The sequence below is a fragment of the Bactrocera oleae genome, chromosome 2, assembly GCF_042242935.1.
Source record: "Bactrocera oleae isolate idBacOlea1 chromosome 2, idBacOlea1, whole genome shotgun sequence".
Lineage (NCBI taxonomy): Eukaryota > Metazoa > Arthropoda > Insecta > Diptera > Tephritidae > Bactrocera > Bactrocera oleae.
Genome location: NC_091536.1, coordinates 68082646 through 68102196, shown reverse-complemented (window position 1 = coordinate 68102196; position 19551 = coordinate 68082646). Strand labels below are relative to the sequence as shown.

The following is a 19551-nucleotide window of genomic DNA, read 5'->3' as shown; positions in this document are numbered from 1 at the left end:
GCATTATCGGCAACGAACAGTGCGCTTTTGGTTAAGAAAAATCCGCACCAATTGAAATGCACTCGAATGCACACCAAGGCAAAGTAGGCGTGCAATTCGACTTATATACCAAAACTGCATATACACAATACAAAAATTCACACACACACACAGTCTCAACCATTTTTGGTGTGAGCGTTAGAGTTCTAGTCCGGGTAACGCTGAACTTACGACAATTGACTCACCATTTGGCTGACTGACGTATTGACCCACTGAATAAACAAGCAGCACATACATACACACACATACAACGCTATGGTTCGGCTGCTGGTAAAGTTGCCCGTGACCTTGGCCTCTAAAATTTCGAATTCTGGTTTGAGTACAGGGATGCAATTTTATTTGCTTCCTTTTAATTTTCGATTGCCTGTGGTTGTGATTTTTGTTGCTATTGTTGTTGCGTTTTAATGCATTATTTCCGCGTTTATAATTTATCAACTTCTTTAACTGGCTACAAGTCTATAATAAATGATCGTATTAAATTTTATGCGAGAATGAGAAATACAAATATATGCCGTTTAATGCTTACGGAATTTTAAATAAAAAATTTCTGGTAAATTATTTAATTTTTTAACAAATAATTTAATAATAATAAAATATATTTGAATTTTAAAGGTTTTAGTGAAGTAAGAGTTTACTTTAAAACTGTTTCTTATTCGTTTAACCTTAACCTAAAAGGCTGAATTCAATATATTGAGTTGACGTACAAAACGTGAACCAGAAGATCGGAATTGATGATATTACGGATATGAGATTAAGACCAAGGTCTAGACCAACTCTGTTCATGCTCAGTGATTTGTTAGAATAACGGAAATGAGCCGGTAGTTTGATAATATTTTATTAAGTATATGGGAGATAGGTGTAGTATTGATCGAATTTTATCAATTTCACTAAGCAACCTCACATACCATCAACTAAGTATAAGAAGTAAAGGCAAGGGTAATTCCGTAATTTTCACCCTATTTGGCCCGTTTTAGGCACTGAGATGCAACGTTTGGAGGAAAACACGCTTATTTATTTTAATCGAGATAACTAACATGTTGATCGATATCGTACAAAGTCAGCTGAAAGTTTCCAAGATTTTAATTAGTTATATGATATAGTCAAGAAAGAATTCGCTCCTAATTTCAATTTTGTATCTCACACATTAACCGATCTTTTCGGTAAAAAGTCAGCCATAGGCTCTAGGGCCCACTTTTCCGTTATCTGGAGGCTTGAATAATTATTATCCGATTTGGACAACTTTAAGTCGAAATATGTGTGTTAACCTAAATGTGGGCGGCTCCACGACTATCGTCCAGTTTTGACACCTGTTCCTATGAAGCCGTCTTGTGTCATCCTGTATATAGAATTTTATGTCTCTGATGGCTTTAGTTAGTGAATTAGCGCACTTTTTGTCGTTAACAAAACTGTTATATGGGGAATGGGCGTGGTTATCACCCGATTTTACCTATTTTAAGGCTGTCGTAAGAGGTGTTTTTTGGGCGATCTAAACTAAATGGTTTGGGAGATATGTAAATACATTAAACCTATTAGGGGCAGGGGCCACGCCCACTTTCTTTAAATATTTTCGAACGAAGAGCACGTTATTACGATTCGTTATAAAAATTAATGTTTGTATCTTAATTTGCGGCGTAGTTATGGCAATTTATAGGTTTGCGATTGTCGACGTGGCAGTGGTCCGATTACGCCCATCTACGAACTCGTCCTTCCTCTTTTTTCGCAAAGAAACACGTGTATCAAGTTTCGATATATCAATTTAAATTACGGAAAAAGTTCTAAACCGATTCCCGCGATAATTGAGACTTTTCGAAAAAGGCCCCCTGTTTTTTTAACTTTCATTTTCATGTTTAGTGTGGAATGCGATTATGGACCGTGTTAGTTTTTCCACGTATACAGGGTCTTGTATAAGAGCTAAATGTATCTTATTATGATTAATCTATTGTTATATCGTTACAAACTATATAAACTCAATCTTTAAACAGCTTAGAAAATTTCGCTTTGATGAGAGTTATGACAAGATACATAACTAGACATTGCTGAAAACTATTATTGCTACCAACACCTTATTTGTCCAATTTATATGACCGCTATTGTAAACTTTTATACGGCAAAATTTTATATTTTTTTGCTATCGGCAGAAACCGAACCGATCGCCTTGGAAACGAAAATCGTTTTCCCGACTTCCAAAAATTTAAGCCCATTTTTCTCGAAACACTGTTTTTAGAGTCGGTAAGAAAGTGTCCGATCAACTTGAAAATTTCACAAGACCTTCTTAGATATTTTTATATATAAGACTTCTGATAGTAATTTTTCAAGTCACTCTGAAGTTTAAAATTTTTCACAAAAAACGAATTTTTTGGTGAAGCAATCATTTTGGCAAAAATCAAAATTTTGACTATAGTATTAATACACTTTTGGGTTTTTTAATTTGAGATAATTTTAAGCAAAAACTTTTTTCTCAACGCCAGACACCATTTTTATACCCTGAACAGGATATATTAAGTTTTCCACGATATTTGTAATACCGAGAAAGAAACGTCGGAGACCCTATAAAATATATATATTATATAAATCATCAGCGTGATGAGCTGAGTTTATTTAGCCATGTCCGCCGTCTGTATATATGCAAACTAGTCCCTCAGTTTTTAAGCTGTCGACCTGAAATTTTCTACCTGTCCTTGTCTCACTAAGAGGCTGCTTGTACTGCCATACAAAATGAACGATAGGAATCAAGTGCTTGTATTGAAAACTCTTTGATTTGACGAGGTATCTTCACGAAATTTGGCATAGATTATTATTTAAGGCTAAAGTGCAATTTCCAAAGAAATTATTCAGATCGGATGACTATAGCATATAGCTGCCATACAAACTGAACAAACGGAATGAAGTGTTTGTATGGAAAACTTTTTTATTAGACGAGGTATATTCACGAAGTTAGATCGGAATCAAGTTATTGTAAGGAACCACTGTATCTGTGAAGGGTATTATAGCTTCGATGCAACCGAAGTTAACGTTTTTTCTTGTTTGGTGTCATTGTGGTGATCGGCAAGAGTATCAAAAATTTTTCAAAGTGAATCCCCGATTATTATAGCATATTAAATTCTGTTAATGTATATTCTTTTTTAGTGACTTTTAAAAAAAGAAATTACGAAAAACGAGTTTTCCTAATTTCCAAGTTAACCGATTATTTTTCCTTTGATGTATATATTCCCCCCTAATGCGTTGAAAGTTGTAGTAGTCAAAGAAGGTAAGTTAGTTATTGTTGTGTTGAAAGACTTTTGCTCTTTGGCTAATATAAATTTAAGCTTGCTTTGCTTTAATTTACCGAACTGTTGTTGGAACTAACTCACATACGACGGTTTTTTGTATTTTGTACTGTAGCTGTTTTTGACTCGATTGATATTCAAAATCAACGTAAGCTATCGAAACTTTAAACCTAATATAATGGCGTAGTTCTACTACAACTCTCTTCCTCTCTTTTTGTCGCAATCCACTTTGATTTGTGAACAAATATAGTTAGCGTATTTATTATTTTAATTAAATGTTTTATTCTCCCACTTAATAGTTAAAGAATCCAGTCATTGATCAACTGCTAATCAGTTACATGTAAACACCATTAAATACATTATTGACGAACTTTAAAACTGTCATAATTTACATGCAACACTCGCATGAACTTGGGAAATATCTTTGTGTGGGTGTAAATCACGAAGGACGCTCCAAACTGCAATAGGAGCTGCTACAAGATGTACATACACACACATACATAAATATATTTGTGGGTACATGCGAAATTATCGATTTCGTGGATCGAAAGGGACTTGACAACTTTGCTCGCCGAGCAGCGTTAAAACTGTGCAGAAATACAACAACAACAAATATATACGGGCACCAAAGCTAAACTATGGCATCAAACTAAAAAACTATATTATATACGAGTATGTATACAAATATGTACATATTTATGTGTGTATGTGTGTAGTTATGTTATTTGCAGCCAAGTCATGGCAGTTACTCAACGATTAGCCAATATAAATATGGGCGTGTATCTGCAAATTAAACTTTGTTTGCTTGTATGGTGTGTTCTGTGTGTGTTTGTGTGCGCGAACGTACATTAAAAATATGGAAGTAGGAGGAAGGGGAAGTGAGCGCAGTGTGAGATGCACAAATTTTTGTTATACATACATACTTACCATATATGTATACTATACAAAAACAACTGCATGGCTGGGTATAAAAATATATCTGAGCTTCGTATGTATGCGTGTATATACACATGTACATATCTGTTTGCTTGTGCAGTTTAATGGTGGCCTTGAACATGAACTGCAATTTTGCAATTTTCTCTACAACCGAACGAAACTTTTTGCTGCCTGAACTACAACAAATTTCACTGCCCCATACCCCGCTGCACTAGCAAGCTAAGCTACTCTCTTTTTTTCCTCTACTCTCTCTCACTCTCTCAAATCAACTCTCTCTAGGGCGTGCGCCCTTCGTGAGGAAGCAACAAAAGTGCACAAAGCAAAAATACGACTGAAAGTCATGATTGGAAAACCACACAATCGCATCAGGGAACTTGTAGGATTGCCAAATGTCCTAATTTATTTCCAATTTGCGAAAGTAATTTCTAAAATAATTTGTAGTTTTGTAATCTTAAAAAAAAATTAGGGATTATATAGTTTAATCATGCCTGTTTATATATCTTTTAATAATGAGGTAGTCAATTATAATATTTCTAAGAGCCCAAAAATCAAAAACTGTAAATGAGAAAATTATAGAAATCTTTTCATAAAAATACAATAGTTACTAACAATTTATCACTAAAACATAGTTTCTAAATACATAAATTTATTATTATTATTCAGTAATTAATTGTTATTTTTGTTTAACTTATAAAATTTTGTTTAATTAAAATTTTTTTCTTTAAATTATTAAACAGATTTATTAAAGGTAAGATCAAAGCAAACGTTTTTTGGAAATCACGCAGTCTAGCAAATGATAAAACTTCAAATCTTTTTAATCATTGAACAGATTTGAAACCAAACTGGGTTCGTTGTTTGAAAGACACAGGCATAGCACTTACGTCATATTTAGGCTCCCAAATTGTAAAAAATTAAGCGCTGTTCAGTAACTCTGTGGATTTGACCAAATGTATGATCTTTTTCTACATTAATTGTGCTATATCTTTTAGGTTGGAACATTGGAAGCCATGAAATATATCCCGTCTTAACCAACTGGAGACTGGGCATTCAAAAAGTTAATTTTCTAGCGTCTTAATAGCATTCGCTCATGCTCTGCCTTCTGCCGACTCGCCTTTAGCATGTTTCTTGAGGGGGAATCCTAAAGGTAGATGCCACTTTATAACCCCTACAATGCTTGTTTAGAACAGTCTAAAAAATATCCGGCCTCCTTGTCATCAATGCATACTTTAGTCACCACTATGGATATATCACCTATTTAGCGACAATTAGATTCTCATCCAGTATATTCACTGCAATTTAGACCACTGTGATGTTGTTTCAATTGCATTTAATAAAATACTCCTTATTGGCAATTGGAGTACTTTCAGAACACGTATATAAAAAATTAGATTTGGGTAAATGGTCGCATTTTGAGCGAAACACAAATATTGTTGTTGTTGTAATATTAATGTTATAAATATATAAATATATATATATAGACGCTTCGAAAATTATAATTATATTGTCATAATCATTAAGTAGAAACTTGTTGAATTGATGAATTACTTTCCTTGAAGCGGCAACTCTGGCAGCTTGTCATAATGAAAAATGAAAAATACCTCTACAAAAATATACATACAGTTGCGTGTAAAAGTGTATGCACATAAACATATGCATCCCTATTACATTCCCCTTACACAAAAAAATACTCGTTTCCGGCACTGCGACCGTCGGGACTAAACTTTTACAGGCATACGAATACATATGTATATGTGCTCTCAGTTGCTTTATGTATTATACATGCATATACATACATATGTATGTATCTCACTGACCACTTTGCAGCGAATTGCATGGCGTATACTGCAGTACAGCTACATCCCAACCACATTAACCGAGCGACCAATACCAACGTATGCACCGAACTACCCGATACCCGTAATCATTTAGCACCCGCTTCCACCTCAACACACACATACGCACAAACACAGAAGTCGGTTTGAAGGCCAATAAAAATTAATACAACAAAAACGCTGACAAAAATCGAATATGCCTGTATATGGTGGTTTTTGTTTTTGTTATTCTTTTTTCTCTTTTTTTTAGTATTTTGCCTCACTGGGGCAGTAGGTGGCATGCAGGCAGTTAATTAAATTTCACACGCTGCTACATACGAAAAGTACATAAATACTGCTCGTATGAATATTTTAAAATGTACATATATGTGTGTGTGTATTTTTGTTTAATCGAAAGTTCTTTTACTGCTCGCTTTTACCCCGGAGCACTGCAGAGTTTTCAATTAAATGTTCGTGGATCTCTTCGAAAAATACTTTTGAGTCTATAAAAGAGCTGGCACGTACGAAGTTAACTAGATTAAATTTTTATAATAATTGGTTTCGTTGATGTATACATATAATATCAATACATTAGAGTTTTAATTGGCCTAAAAATAGTTTCACAAATAAGAGCTGGTGATCGATTATTAATAGGAACTAACTACATAAGGGACGCTATTATTAAGTACGAAAATATCGATTTTTTCCAGAAGATTTAAAAATCTTTATAAGGTAGTAATACAAATATCAGCCAATAAAGAATCAGAGCCATCATCATTGAATTGAAACAAAATGTAACACAGAATGTATAACAGAGGAAGAGAGAAAACAAGAAAAAATGTTAGCTTCGGCTGCACCCAAGCTATAATACCCTTCATACGTGCATTTCTTATTTATCTTGATTTTGATCGGTCAGTTTGTATAATAGCTATATGGTACAGTGGGCCGATCTAAACAATATATTCGAAGATTGTAGAGATGCTTTTGAGAAAAATATATGCCAACTTGATTTTGATTGTTTAGTTTTATATAGCAGCTATATGCTAACATATAGTGCTACTGTATAAAATATTTATTCGGAGATTGTATGATTGTCTTGGACAATAATTTGTGCCAAATTTCGTGAAGATATATTGTCAAATGAAAAAATTTTCCAAACAAGAATTTGATTTTGATAGTTCAGTTTGTATGGTAGCTTTTTGCTACAGTTCCAACAAATGAAAATTTTTCTATGGAAGAAACGACGTGTGTAAAATTTCAAATCGATATCTCAAAAGCTGAGGGACTAGTTCGCTTCTATTGTATAATGACGGATAGATGTGGCTAAATCGACTCAGCTCGTCAAACTGATCATTTATATATTTATTTTATAAGATCTCCGACGTTTCCTTTTGGGTGCAACAAACTTTGTGGCAAACTTTATATACCTTGTTCAAACTATAAAAAGGTTTCCTCAGAGCTTTTCCTCAACCTATTCCTAAAACTCTATTTAAGGGTTAGGGAACAACTATTTAAGGGTTCGGGAACAACAAATTATTATTATGAAATCGCTTTCCAAATATGCTTTTAAATTAGCTGTTCTTTCTAATGCTTTACAAAATTACTTATAAATAATAAGAAATACATTGAATATCTTATGTATGTGGTATATAGATACATGACTGGTTTTAAAGGAAAAGCGTACATTCTGCTACAGTGGCTTAAGTTTTTTACATCGACATCATTAATAGAGGTCATATTTCGCTGTTGAAGTGTTTTTTTCTATTAATAGTTGAACGTATACGTTATTAGGGCAGAGGTACCTAAAGTTCTTTTAGTTTTTCGCTTCTGGCCAAAGAAATCACAGCAAAACTATAATTTATCTGTCCTCATCTCTCTAATGTATGTGCTCCGATGACCACTTGTTGATTTCATCTCTGAGGTCGTCATAATTCCTCCTAAAATCTAATTTATGAACGGAGCCATACCTACACCTTAGTTCACCGTTCAAAAAAATATTGCTAGATCTCAAAATATACAACGCAGTATAATCTAGCGGCAACAAAGAACTGGAAATCCTTCCTCAAAGTTGGACTGATCAATAAATTAAACCAAACATTAACCGTTTCTATGAGTTAACCGATACTCAAAACCTTTGCAAAACCCTTTTAAAATCTTTATACCGGGCCTTTTTTGTAAAGACCTATCTCTACCACTGAAACTTTGAAAAGCTTATTGTTCCAGTTATCTTAACAACACGGTCTCCTTTTATGGGAAACATCAAAACACACACCTCATATTAGTAGCGAACAGCAGCCAAGATTAAAGCACCATATTTTTATTAACATGCTATTTCGATTATCAAAGTTTATGGCTCTGACTCTCATCCCCGATTGCCCCAACTCGAAATGAAAATTTCGCTAAAAAACAAAAAAAAAGCTGTTGACTATATGGTATAAATGTGTTTAAAGAGAATCCGAAACCTAAATTTCTGGCATGAAATGCTATAAAAACATTGTGATCAAATGACAAACGTGACTGCCGAGCCAAGACAGACGGAATTTCAAGCCACAGCGCTGTCAAATTGGCTTTTATGATATTTTCACTAAACACAAACGGAGACTGTGTCCCTAAACGCCAACTTTCGTGGGAGGGACGGCGGAGCTGTTTGGAAATGGCTATTTGGCAAAGGGTGATAACGACAGGCGGGTGTAAGCTTCGATTGTAGAAAACAAGCAGCAGCTGACGGCCGTGAATCATGCCATCCAACGTAGCAGCGAGAAATTTGGAAGAGTACGGGAAATACAAACATACGCTGGCATATGCTTTTGAAAGTGTCGAAAGTGGAGTAACCATGAATGAGAGTGAGAGTACGCGCAGCAGGGCCCATTGAGAGATAAAAATAATCATTCGCATGTGCAAAATTATTTAGGTAAGTAGGTAGACATATTTTATATTTCTTAAGTACACATATTTATGTAGAGGTGCAAATAGTTGTTGTTTTGTGTGGTTGATAAAGTACGAAATGTGGAAACAAACTATAAAATAATAAAGAAGAAGCGAAAAGCAAAAATAGAACAAAGTATAAGAAGCTAAAGAGAAGGGGAGCCGCTGTGGGCAAAAAATATGTGTGTACGTGTGTAAGAGAGTGCTCTGACGCAAGGCCTGTTATAGGGCTGAGGTGTGCTCTAAGCGATCAGCTGTTGTTGGAATGGGAATAGCGTCGCAACAAACGAAAATGTATTGTACTAAACTCCATTATATTATATTAAATATTGTACATATACATATATACAAGTAGTTCATTCGGTAAAGTAAGAGTGTCTGACGAAGTTAGGCGAAATAATCATAGCGCTGTTAGAGTGTATGAGTATCATTTCATGTGTCTGCCGGCAGCGCCAAATTACTCAGTGAACTGGTTAGCCTGTTGGTTTTTGAGCTGCGCCCCAAATGCACCGCACGTCGTTGTCTCCTCCAAGTACCAAAAAATCGATAGAAAACCTGTTCGGTTGCAAAAAACGCATATCAGCATACACAAATATATACTCTCCTGTGCTCTCTCGGCACACCTGTGTGTTGCATTGGCGCGGTGTGAGTGAGCGCCGGCCAAAGTTTATTAGCTGTCCGTGCGCATGCTGATTTTACCCTTGCCGCACACGCAGATCCAGCAGCTAACCGCTAACCGCCAACACCAACAACGCTGCCGACGCCGCACGACATATGAAAGCACGAAATTTGACTCACATGTTTGTACCAGCTACGCTACGCTGCTATTGCTGCTGCTGCTGAGCGTGTGCATTTACTCAGTACAACTCAGCAAAGCGTGTCGAAAATCCTTGTCGTTAATTTTCAAGTTCATTGTCAAGGTCGCCCTCTCTCGTCGGCTCTGCTAATTGCTCACGCCGCTCGGCGCTAACACTCTCGCAGCCACACCGGCAGTGCCGCCGCTCAACACCACCACCACCATCACCATATAGCGACGCAACAATAACAACAAACATTGCGAGCAAGCTGTGCTGGTTCGTAGCGTTTGCAAAGCCAGCTGCAGCAGCGACAAGTTTTACTTTTCACTTTAATTCTTTCGCATTCATATTCGGTTTTTTTACGCTGTCGTTTTATGCTTACTTTTTTTTCAGTTGCATCGCTTTTAAGGCTTTGTTGACAAACATTTCTACCTACATGTGCGAATCTAAGTACATATATAATTGCAATGCACTATTCTAATACATATATATGTTCATATTGTATATTTGTGCAATTACGTACGGCTTATTTTCTTATATGGTGTGCAACGCCTATTGGCTTACTTTTGTAATCTTCGCAGCTGCGTTTTAGCGCATGCAATTTTTAGCATCTCATTAGACGCCTAAAGCCTGAGACTAATTTTACACGAGCGCACCATGTTGAGTAAGGATATTAAAAATTTCTTAACTCAGCAGCTGTTTGCAGTTGCTTGTGGGATAAAAAGTTAGGCTTTGTGTAGGAAATTTATGATTTTGTATAATCTCTATTCACCTCCAGTTAAAATCTTTTTCCAGTCTAGTCAGTAGTTTCGACCCTCTCAGTAAGGCCGAGACAATTTATTGCTCTCATTTCAACTACAACTCCCCCAATACCAACCTCACAGGTCTATATAGTTACATATGAGAACAGGAAGAGCTTCGTGAATACGATGGCTGTGAACTAATTGAATCGTTTTCTAATTTCTGGGAATTATCGATTATTTATACACTTAACACCCAAAAGGAAATATCGGAGACCCTACAAAATATATGTATACATATTTAACACATATTCGAGCTGAGCCGATTTAGCCATGCATGCCTTCTGTCTGTATATACGCGAACTAGTCTTTAAGTATTTAAGATATCAATCTAAAATTGTACACACCTAAAAAGCAGCTCATTTGTCGTAACTGCCGATATCGGACAACTATAGCAAATTGCTTCTATACAACTCGACCGATTAAAATCAAGCTCAAATCTTTTTTACACTCTTTTGCTATGCACCTGTGAAGAGTATTACAACTTCGGAGCGGCCGGTGTTATATTTTTTCTTGTTTTTTAATTGAAATAGTTCAAAAAAAGGACACAAATTTCTTCGTGAAAAAAAGCTTGAACATTCCCTCAGAGTTATTTAAATAGAGTGAGAGCCTACAAATTTCTTCGTATTCCTTTCTCCAAGTCTTGAGACCTACTTGTAGAAGCGTTTTGATCACCGCACGCTAATATTCGTCAGTATCATAGACCATTAAAATGTTCGCGAAAATAAAAAAAAAGTTTGCATAGGTCAAACTTATATGAGTGCAAGAAGAATAAGTTCTCAAAATATATGTTCTAATAAAATCCTCTTTCCATTATCGGAAAACATGTATACTCGGAAAAAAAATTCGAAGATTGAAAGTTTAGATATTTTACAATGAAGCCCATAATTGACGTTGAGTAGTTAGAATTATCCATGAAGGATCCTGAATGTTCTTTACTGAGAGCTTGTTATGGAACTGTAAATCAAATGTAAAGAAATATATTGGGCATCGATTCTGGGCGAGAATTCAAATTTTCTAAAAATAAACTAAAAATATTAAATCGGAAATAGATCACTTTCGCCTCTATACCGATGGTATTAATTTATAATCAAATAACCTTCAAAGAGCTATGACAGATATACCTACATGTATGTGTTGTATGTTTCAGAGTTTTTTGGCCAGTTCAGTTTAAAGTTCGGTGGCTCTCTTAGTTATTATTCCTTACTTGTTTTTTATTCACTTTTTCCACTTTGGTTTCCCTGGGTGTAACAATTGCGTAGTTAAAAATAAATGTGAGACACGATTCTAGTTTAATTCAGATTGAAAACTAATATGCCTGTATTTTCGACAAAAAATTAGTGTAAATACAAGCCGAGTCACAATTATAGCAAGTGTACGAGTTGTTCTAAATATACAGATGCGTTTTAATTTTCTATTCAGTATTGAGGTAAATTGGTGTCCTTAATATTAATATCTATATATTTTTGTTGGCTTTTAAAGCAACTCTTTCTACATAAAAATTACTGGATGGTATATAGTATATTTTTAACTTTTCGAATCGAGTCCAAATATTAAGGAAGCCTGTAATGAAGATGAGTTCTTTCCAAATCTGAAATATTTGATCGAAATTTAAAACACACACGCTATTTCAAAGCAAAGAAAAACCAAAGTAGTGGCGATCTTTTGGGTACTATCTAGAGCATTAACAATTTTTGGAAAGGTTAAAGGATCCGTGATTTGCATAAATCTTAACTTTACTTAAAAAAAACTGACTATTGAACGGGCGAAAAGTTTGGAAGTTACTAAATAAGGACAGTAGTTTAATTAGATCTGTTCATTTCTTAATTCATTTTTTTCACATTCAGACCTAAGAAGTTCCAGATAGTTAACTAGAGGAGTAAATTCGGCTAGTTGATACCTTAGAGAGCTTTCAAAGCTTTAAGCTCTTCACTATTCTTCTTTAGTTAAGAAGTTTCAGAGTATTCAGTTCTCCGCTAACCTTATTTAGTCACCCGAGTAAATGAATTCGAACTTTCAACTCTAAAAAAAAAAAACAACCAAAGAGGTAGAGCGGGCACTCTTATCGTTAATATAATACATATAATGTTATTCTGCAAGAGTAAAAGTCATCGAAAAAAGTTTACTTTGTTCCTTGTTTAACATAATTTTGAAAGGCAATTTCGTAAAACAAAATGTCTGTGCACCTTACGGGTAGCTCTTTAATATAATTTTCTTATAACACCGGCAATTACAACAAGACCTCAATAAATTGATGTATGTTGCATTGATGTTTTCCTCTCGAGCATACGATTTTGTTTCTTAAGGCTCAAGTACTCCCTTTGTGATATTTGTCAGAAAAAAAATTATTTATGCGTATGTTGCTAAAACTTGATTGGTCGAATTTTGGTGTTAATTCTTGATCGTTTGGCGTATATAACTATTGGATCTATTAGGTATATATTGGTAAAATAAGAAGTAATAGTAAATAACTAATTCGACGAAGTGAAAGATCACCTATATTTTAGGAAATATTTTTGTACCGCACGTATATATTCCTTTCTTTTAGAACCTTCTCATTGGAAACATTAGATGACTCGATGTGTCTTGAAATTTGTAAGGCGCTTCAAGAACAACAAAAATACCTGGGCTGAACATCTAGTAAAGGTTTCAGCGTTATATGGCTATAAGCCTACATCGTAATATATATACATATATATATACATATATATGTATGTATGTATTATGGCAACACAATAATAAGTGAGCAAGAGAACTTACTTATGTATATGGGGAAAACAATAGAGAAAGGCATATAGGCTCGTTCTAAGAGTACGCTCAGTATGAATACTAACACATAGCATAGATGACATACGAATATTTATTTATAAAGTACATAATTCTTCTTCTTCGTTGTAACGCTGAACAAGTTTTGCTGACATCATCAACATTATTTCCTGACCAACCTTACGGAAAATCGAAACAATTGTGTTGCATGCATTTACGTACATACGAATGAATAAATATGGATACATATATGTATGTATGTATGTGCGATATAAGTGATTTTGTTGTTTTAGAATATCACATGCACGACAGGCAACCAGCTTTTGTGAAATTGGAGAAAATAATTAGATTGCTTTACGTAACGAGCACAGTGGGTGAACCGGGGGAAAAGGAATAGTGTATAGAATATACATATGCATATGTAATATATGCTATTCACTAAAAAACTATAAAATATGGATGAGCATGGTTGTAGTTCAAATATTTTTATTTGTTTTTTGTTTTCAATATGTGTGTAAAAAATCAGCGGAGCACTTTGAAGTGGAATAGAAAAAAAAAGTATATTTGGTTCAGTGCATTATACAACCAGCAATGATTCACAAGCGTAACACTCTGCCCACTTCGCTGAGCTCATAATGCATTGTATGTAGGTATATGTCCATACATATATGACTGCATCTATTTTCTTTTTGAATTTTTTTTTTTTACTTTTTGTATGCAAATTTTATTTTTTTCGCTTATATAAACAAATTGAATGTCATCTAGGAGACAAATTGTCGTCGCATGTATTTATTTTTGTTGAGGTGCGTATATATGCACATATGTATGTGTGAGTAAATAAACAGATTAAAATAGCCTATTTGTATTAAATATACCTATATATGTATATATTAAAGATATTATGAATATATATTTTTTATTATATAAATACATATATAATTATATTTATAGCTTTTTAAGGTTCTCCTTTGATTGAATAGGGTATATTAAGTTTGCTAAGGAGTTTGTAACACACAGAAGGAAGGTCGGAAACCCTATAAAATATGTATTATAAATGATCATCATGACGAGCTGAGTAGATTTAGCCATGTTCTGTATGTCCGTCCGTCCGTTCGTCTGTCCGTCTGTCTGTACATAAGCTAACTCGGTTTTTGAGACATCTAACTGAAATTTTGCACACGTTCTCTTTTCTTTGCTAATTTGTCGGAGCCGCCCATATCGGACTACTAGTATAGCATATAGCAGCCATACAAACTGAACGCACAGCATCAAGTGCTTGCATGAAAAACTTTTTTATTTGATGAGATATCTTCACGAAATTTGGCTTGGATTATTGTCTAATATAATAATCCATCCTGCAAAAAAATGGTTAAGATCGGATCGTTATAGCATATAGCTGCCATGCAAACTGACCTATCAATATCAAGTTCTTATAAAGAATATTTTGTATTTGTTAAGGGTATTATTGCTTCGGTGCCACCGAAATTAATGTTTTTGTTGCTATTTTAATATATAATAAATATCGTTTGAATATTTGCACTTTCTGGCAGATTTTCCTTATTTTAAAGCATTTCGCTTAGTTTAATTTTATTTCTATTTAAAATTGCACAACACTAAATTGATGACAGCTGGCAGCGTAAAAGATAAGCTGCATATTGCTTTGTTTTTTTCTAATTGCTTTGTAGTTGCACACCTGCAGCCATTGTAGGCGCTCAAGGGTACAATTAGCAGCAGTTTTGCCAAAAATCGTATTTCGAGAAACTTTTGAATATTTGGTAATGCTCCGAAAAAGTTTTGAATTTAATTTTAAATTTGACATAAATATTATTTACCTTTAAACAATAGCTTTTCGAAAAATTGAATTAAAATTTTCTGACATATTTTTCTTGAATTCTTCTGACTTGGCGTTGTTCCACTGCAATTTCATATTTTACACTTTGTTAGTTGTGAAATTATCCGGCTATATTTTTTTATAGACTGTTAAGAGATGAATTGTTTTCATTGAGATATATAAATGTATATAGTATAGTTTTGATGAAAAATAAATGATTAATTGACTGCAAAAAGTATTAAAACTAATAAGGAAGTTCCAAGATTAAATGCCATTCACTACTGTATAGGGTGCTTTTCGAAGCATATACTAACTTAATGAATGGCTGTAAAACCAGCTTTAGCAAATTAACATACCAAGATTGATTTAGAGTTTTACCTCAAAAAAGTTCCTGCCGAACCTGCGATCTCTGCAGCATTCTTCCATTTTAATTTGTCAAGTCCCCTACGGTGTAAAACCTTCAGTCCAATCGTCAAGATTTTAACTTCTGCTGAAACACTAAATACAATAATTTATACAAAAAGCGCCATAAAAAGATAAAATATTGATGCTTTTATTATTTAAAATAAAAGTTCTTTAAATATAAATTTTCATATAAGTATTAGGGAAAGTATTCTGGGAATACCTATTAAGGATTTGAGCTAATATCGAGTCATTCCTGAGATGGGACTTTAAAGCCTCTCCAAAACCTTGAAAACTGGAATAACATAAAAATCTACTACTGTTCTTGTATTATCCGAGGAATAGAATAAATCAATGATGTACAAAAAATTTGTTTTCTTTGAACTTCTGTAGAGCTATAGTGTTAAATTTATAGGTGGTTCAATGCCACACTGAAGAACTTCATGAAACTTTCCAAATAGCTGGGTCTATATTTTAAAAACGACAAAATTTGTTCTAATCATATATAAAACTTCCAGAGAAGTCGCAAAATTCCTTGTCAGCATTATTTTCGTCTTCCCGACATTAAAAACAATTCTGGAAACTACGCAAAATTAAAAATTTTGGTGTACATTCATAAGGTGGTAGCAATTTTATGTCGATATTAGAGCGGGTGCTTGATAGTGAACGCCAAAAACTTTTTTGTATAATAGTATTTTGGAACTAATATCGATCCGTTCCTGAGATGGGCTCATAAAACTTTTGCACGGTCTTGGAAAAAGGAAGAACAACAATAGTTATTACTTTGTTATTCAAGCAACACAAGTTAAATAGATCATGTTCCATAAGTAATTAAATTATTTGTTAGATTTTTGCTTTATGGTGTACTAAAAGCAGATTTTTATTGATTTTTTTTTTTTTTAACCACCTTTATATGGCAAGGGTGACGCAGCATCCCACTTGGACACCTGTGAAGGCTATTTCTTAGTTATACCATAAACTCTTCGATATGAATCACTAGATCATAATTGATCGACAAAGCGTTTTGAGCTTACGAACAAAATTTTAAGACGACTATTAATCCCAGCCACTTTTCTAGGTTCGCCGAAAGTGTGTCTACTGAGATGTTTAAATCTCAGTTTGGAAAAGGCTGTGACCCTATTGGATAGTGTTCAGTCAGAAAACCTACAATTACGACCGATAAACATTGCTAAGAACACAAAGCCTCTATATGGAAAGTTAGTTAAAGTTGAAACTTGGAAAGAACCATACATCCCAATTAAATACTCCAGTAAAGTTTAAAATATTATATTTTTGTTACCGAAAAACATCAGATATGCATATGTTCAGGTTTTTTCATGAATTGTTTTTTGTGAGGAGGAATTTATTTAATAGATAAAGAAAGTATATCCACTTACAGAATTTAGTGTACTTTGATAATCGGTGATTAATTTTGAAAAAATTTGGATTCCCTTGATCATATAGCCGATCACGCGGCGGACCTCCGAAAAAATGTCTTACGGTATGGACGATTTTACTGCTTTAAATTATCTCAAAAACCAAATACATGTATTATTTCATTAGATGAATGCAGGTAATGATCGAAGGACTAGTCAAAATTTGATTTTGGGCAAAATGGCCGCTTCACAAAAAAAGTGGTTTTTTGTGAAAAAATTCACACTCCAGAGTGGCTTAAAAAATCGAAGTTATTACACGCTCGATCATTATCTGACAAATATATCTAAATAAATCTAATATGTAAAACGGGCGTGTGAAAATTTCAAGTCAAGTGGTCCAGCCGTTTCGAAGAAATATTCCACAACGTCTTTGGAAATAGCGCGACAAGGAAAATATTTATAAAGTTTTGAGCGCCGATTACACTAAGTTAAAAAATTCTTACAAATACGCTCATATCTTCGAAACTATTTGCGGGATCAACTTCGAATTTTCGAAGAACATTTTCAAATGTATATTCATATATTTAATATGTATGCAGAAAAAAAATCGATTTTTTGAAATTCACAAGAGGTTAAGTTTTTTTCGAAAGATACTTTATGAATCCTACAATGAAATGGTTGGTGTATCATTGCTCTCAGTTCTTTTCTAAGGCAGGGTGAAAATCAGGACAATTCAAGTTCTGATTGGATAATTTTAAGACGTTCTCTCCCACACAAAACGAACAAACTATACTATAGATTTAGTCGGAAGTATTACATCCGTCCATATTGTATTTAAAATATTCATACACACATATAGATATAAATAAAGGCATAAACCTTGAAAGTTTATGCCAGCTGAATATTTGCTTAAAAATTTCCCGTAATATTTAATTTTAGATGCCAACAAAAACAAATGTTAGCAGCAGTTGCGGTAAATACATTATATAACACTTATCAATAAAAATGCAAATGTGCGCACACACCCACATGCAAATATCCCATGAATGCGAAATGTAATGCAATTGTGATGTGATGTGCGGCAATATCTAATTCAATTAAACAATTAAACTGCAATGTACAACGAAAATAGCAAAAGCAAAGAAAAGAAAAAAGAAAGAAATAAATTCAATTAACAACCAAATCGAAAAGCAGCAATTTGGAAAAATTGTGGGTCGGAGAGACGGCAAGAAATTGCATTTAAGCGCTGGCAGGCCAAATAAAATAGCAAGAAAATTGCAATATGTTAAACGAAAATTAATGGAAAATATACAAATATATGATCTACATGCGGTAGGAGGTTTAACAGTTGGGAGAAATTCTGACTATAAAATAATGCATTTTTTTGTACCCAGTTTTCGATTCAGAGACCGTCTTCAGCTACATATACATATATGGTAGCTCGATGTCTGATAGATTTCAAATCACGATATTTAAAATATAATCAACCTGCATACGTTGCGTTTTGAATATACCGAGCTTTAAAATTAAGATTAACTTTATTTTGATATCGAGATGTAGACGGGGCTTCGTTCCCTACAGCAAAAAGTATTTGATAATTTCTCGTTTACACAGATTACTATATATTAGGAAATCGCTTTTATATTTATAATACAAAGGAATGTTTGTTGGGAATGAACTGATTAAACTGAGCGGCTACACTTTTGAAGGCTGTAACTCAAAAACTAAAAAAATATTTCCATACAAGCACTTGATTCCGATCGTTCAGTTTGCATGACAACTATATGCTATGAGCATCCGATTTCAACAAGTTTTTTGGAGATTGCGCCGTGGTCTACCGTACACAATTTTTTGGAGATATCTCGTCAAATGAGTTTTCCATACAAGGACTTAATATTACATGTTCAGTTTGTATGGCAGCTATATGCTATAATGGTTCGATATTGGACTGTTCCGACAAATGCTCAGCGCTTTGGTAAAAAAGGACGTGTGCAAAATTTCAGATTGGTATCTCAAAAACCGAGGGACTAGTTCACGTATATACAAACAGACGGACATGGCTAAATCGACTTAGTTCGATACGCTGATCATTCAAATATATATTTTTTCAGGTTCTCCGACGTTTCCTTCGGGGTGTTACAAACTTCATGTCAAACTTAATATATAATATCTTGTTCAAGTTGATATTTGATTACGGGGTTTCTCTTAACCGTAACTCAAGCCATTGCATTTAGCACGAGGAGTGCTTAACTTGCTCTCAATAAGTCATAGGGGAAGTAAGCTTCGTGATTGACTAACACCTGTTGCAGTTGTTTACTAAAAAAATTAGCTAATCTTATTAGAACTGAAGTAGTCTGGAACTAGTTGCATTCATTGCAATCTACATATGTATATAGTCACACCCATTCATATGTAAATGAATATCAAACGGAAATTAAAATACTGAGAAGATAAAACTGCATAAGCAGGAAAGAAAATATATAACAATTAACATATACGTACATATATACATATATATATGTATGCATATGTGGAGCAAACACCTATGTACGGTACAGTGTGCAATATGCGAGTTTTGTCATTCTTGTAGCATATTTTCGTT

At 34.0% G+C, this 19551-nt stretch overlaps 1 long non-coding RNA gene across 1 annotated transcript; it reads left to right on the top strand.

Moving 5' to 3' along the window:
• Nucleotides 1–8483: 8483 nt before the first annotated feature.
• LOC118681843 (uncharacterized) lies at nucleotides 8484–18479 on the top strand. The gene is made up of 2 exons (XR_004977604.2): nucleotides 8484–8963; nucleotides 17889–18479. It is a non-coding gene; the product is annotated as an uncharacterized lncRNA (long non-coding RNA).
• Nucleotides 18480–19551: the final 1072 nt, after the last annotated feature.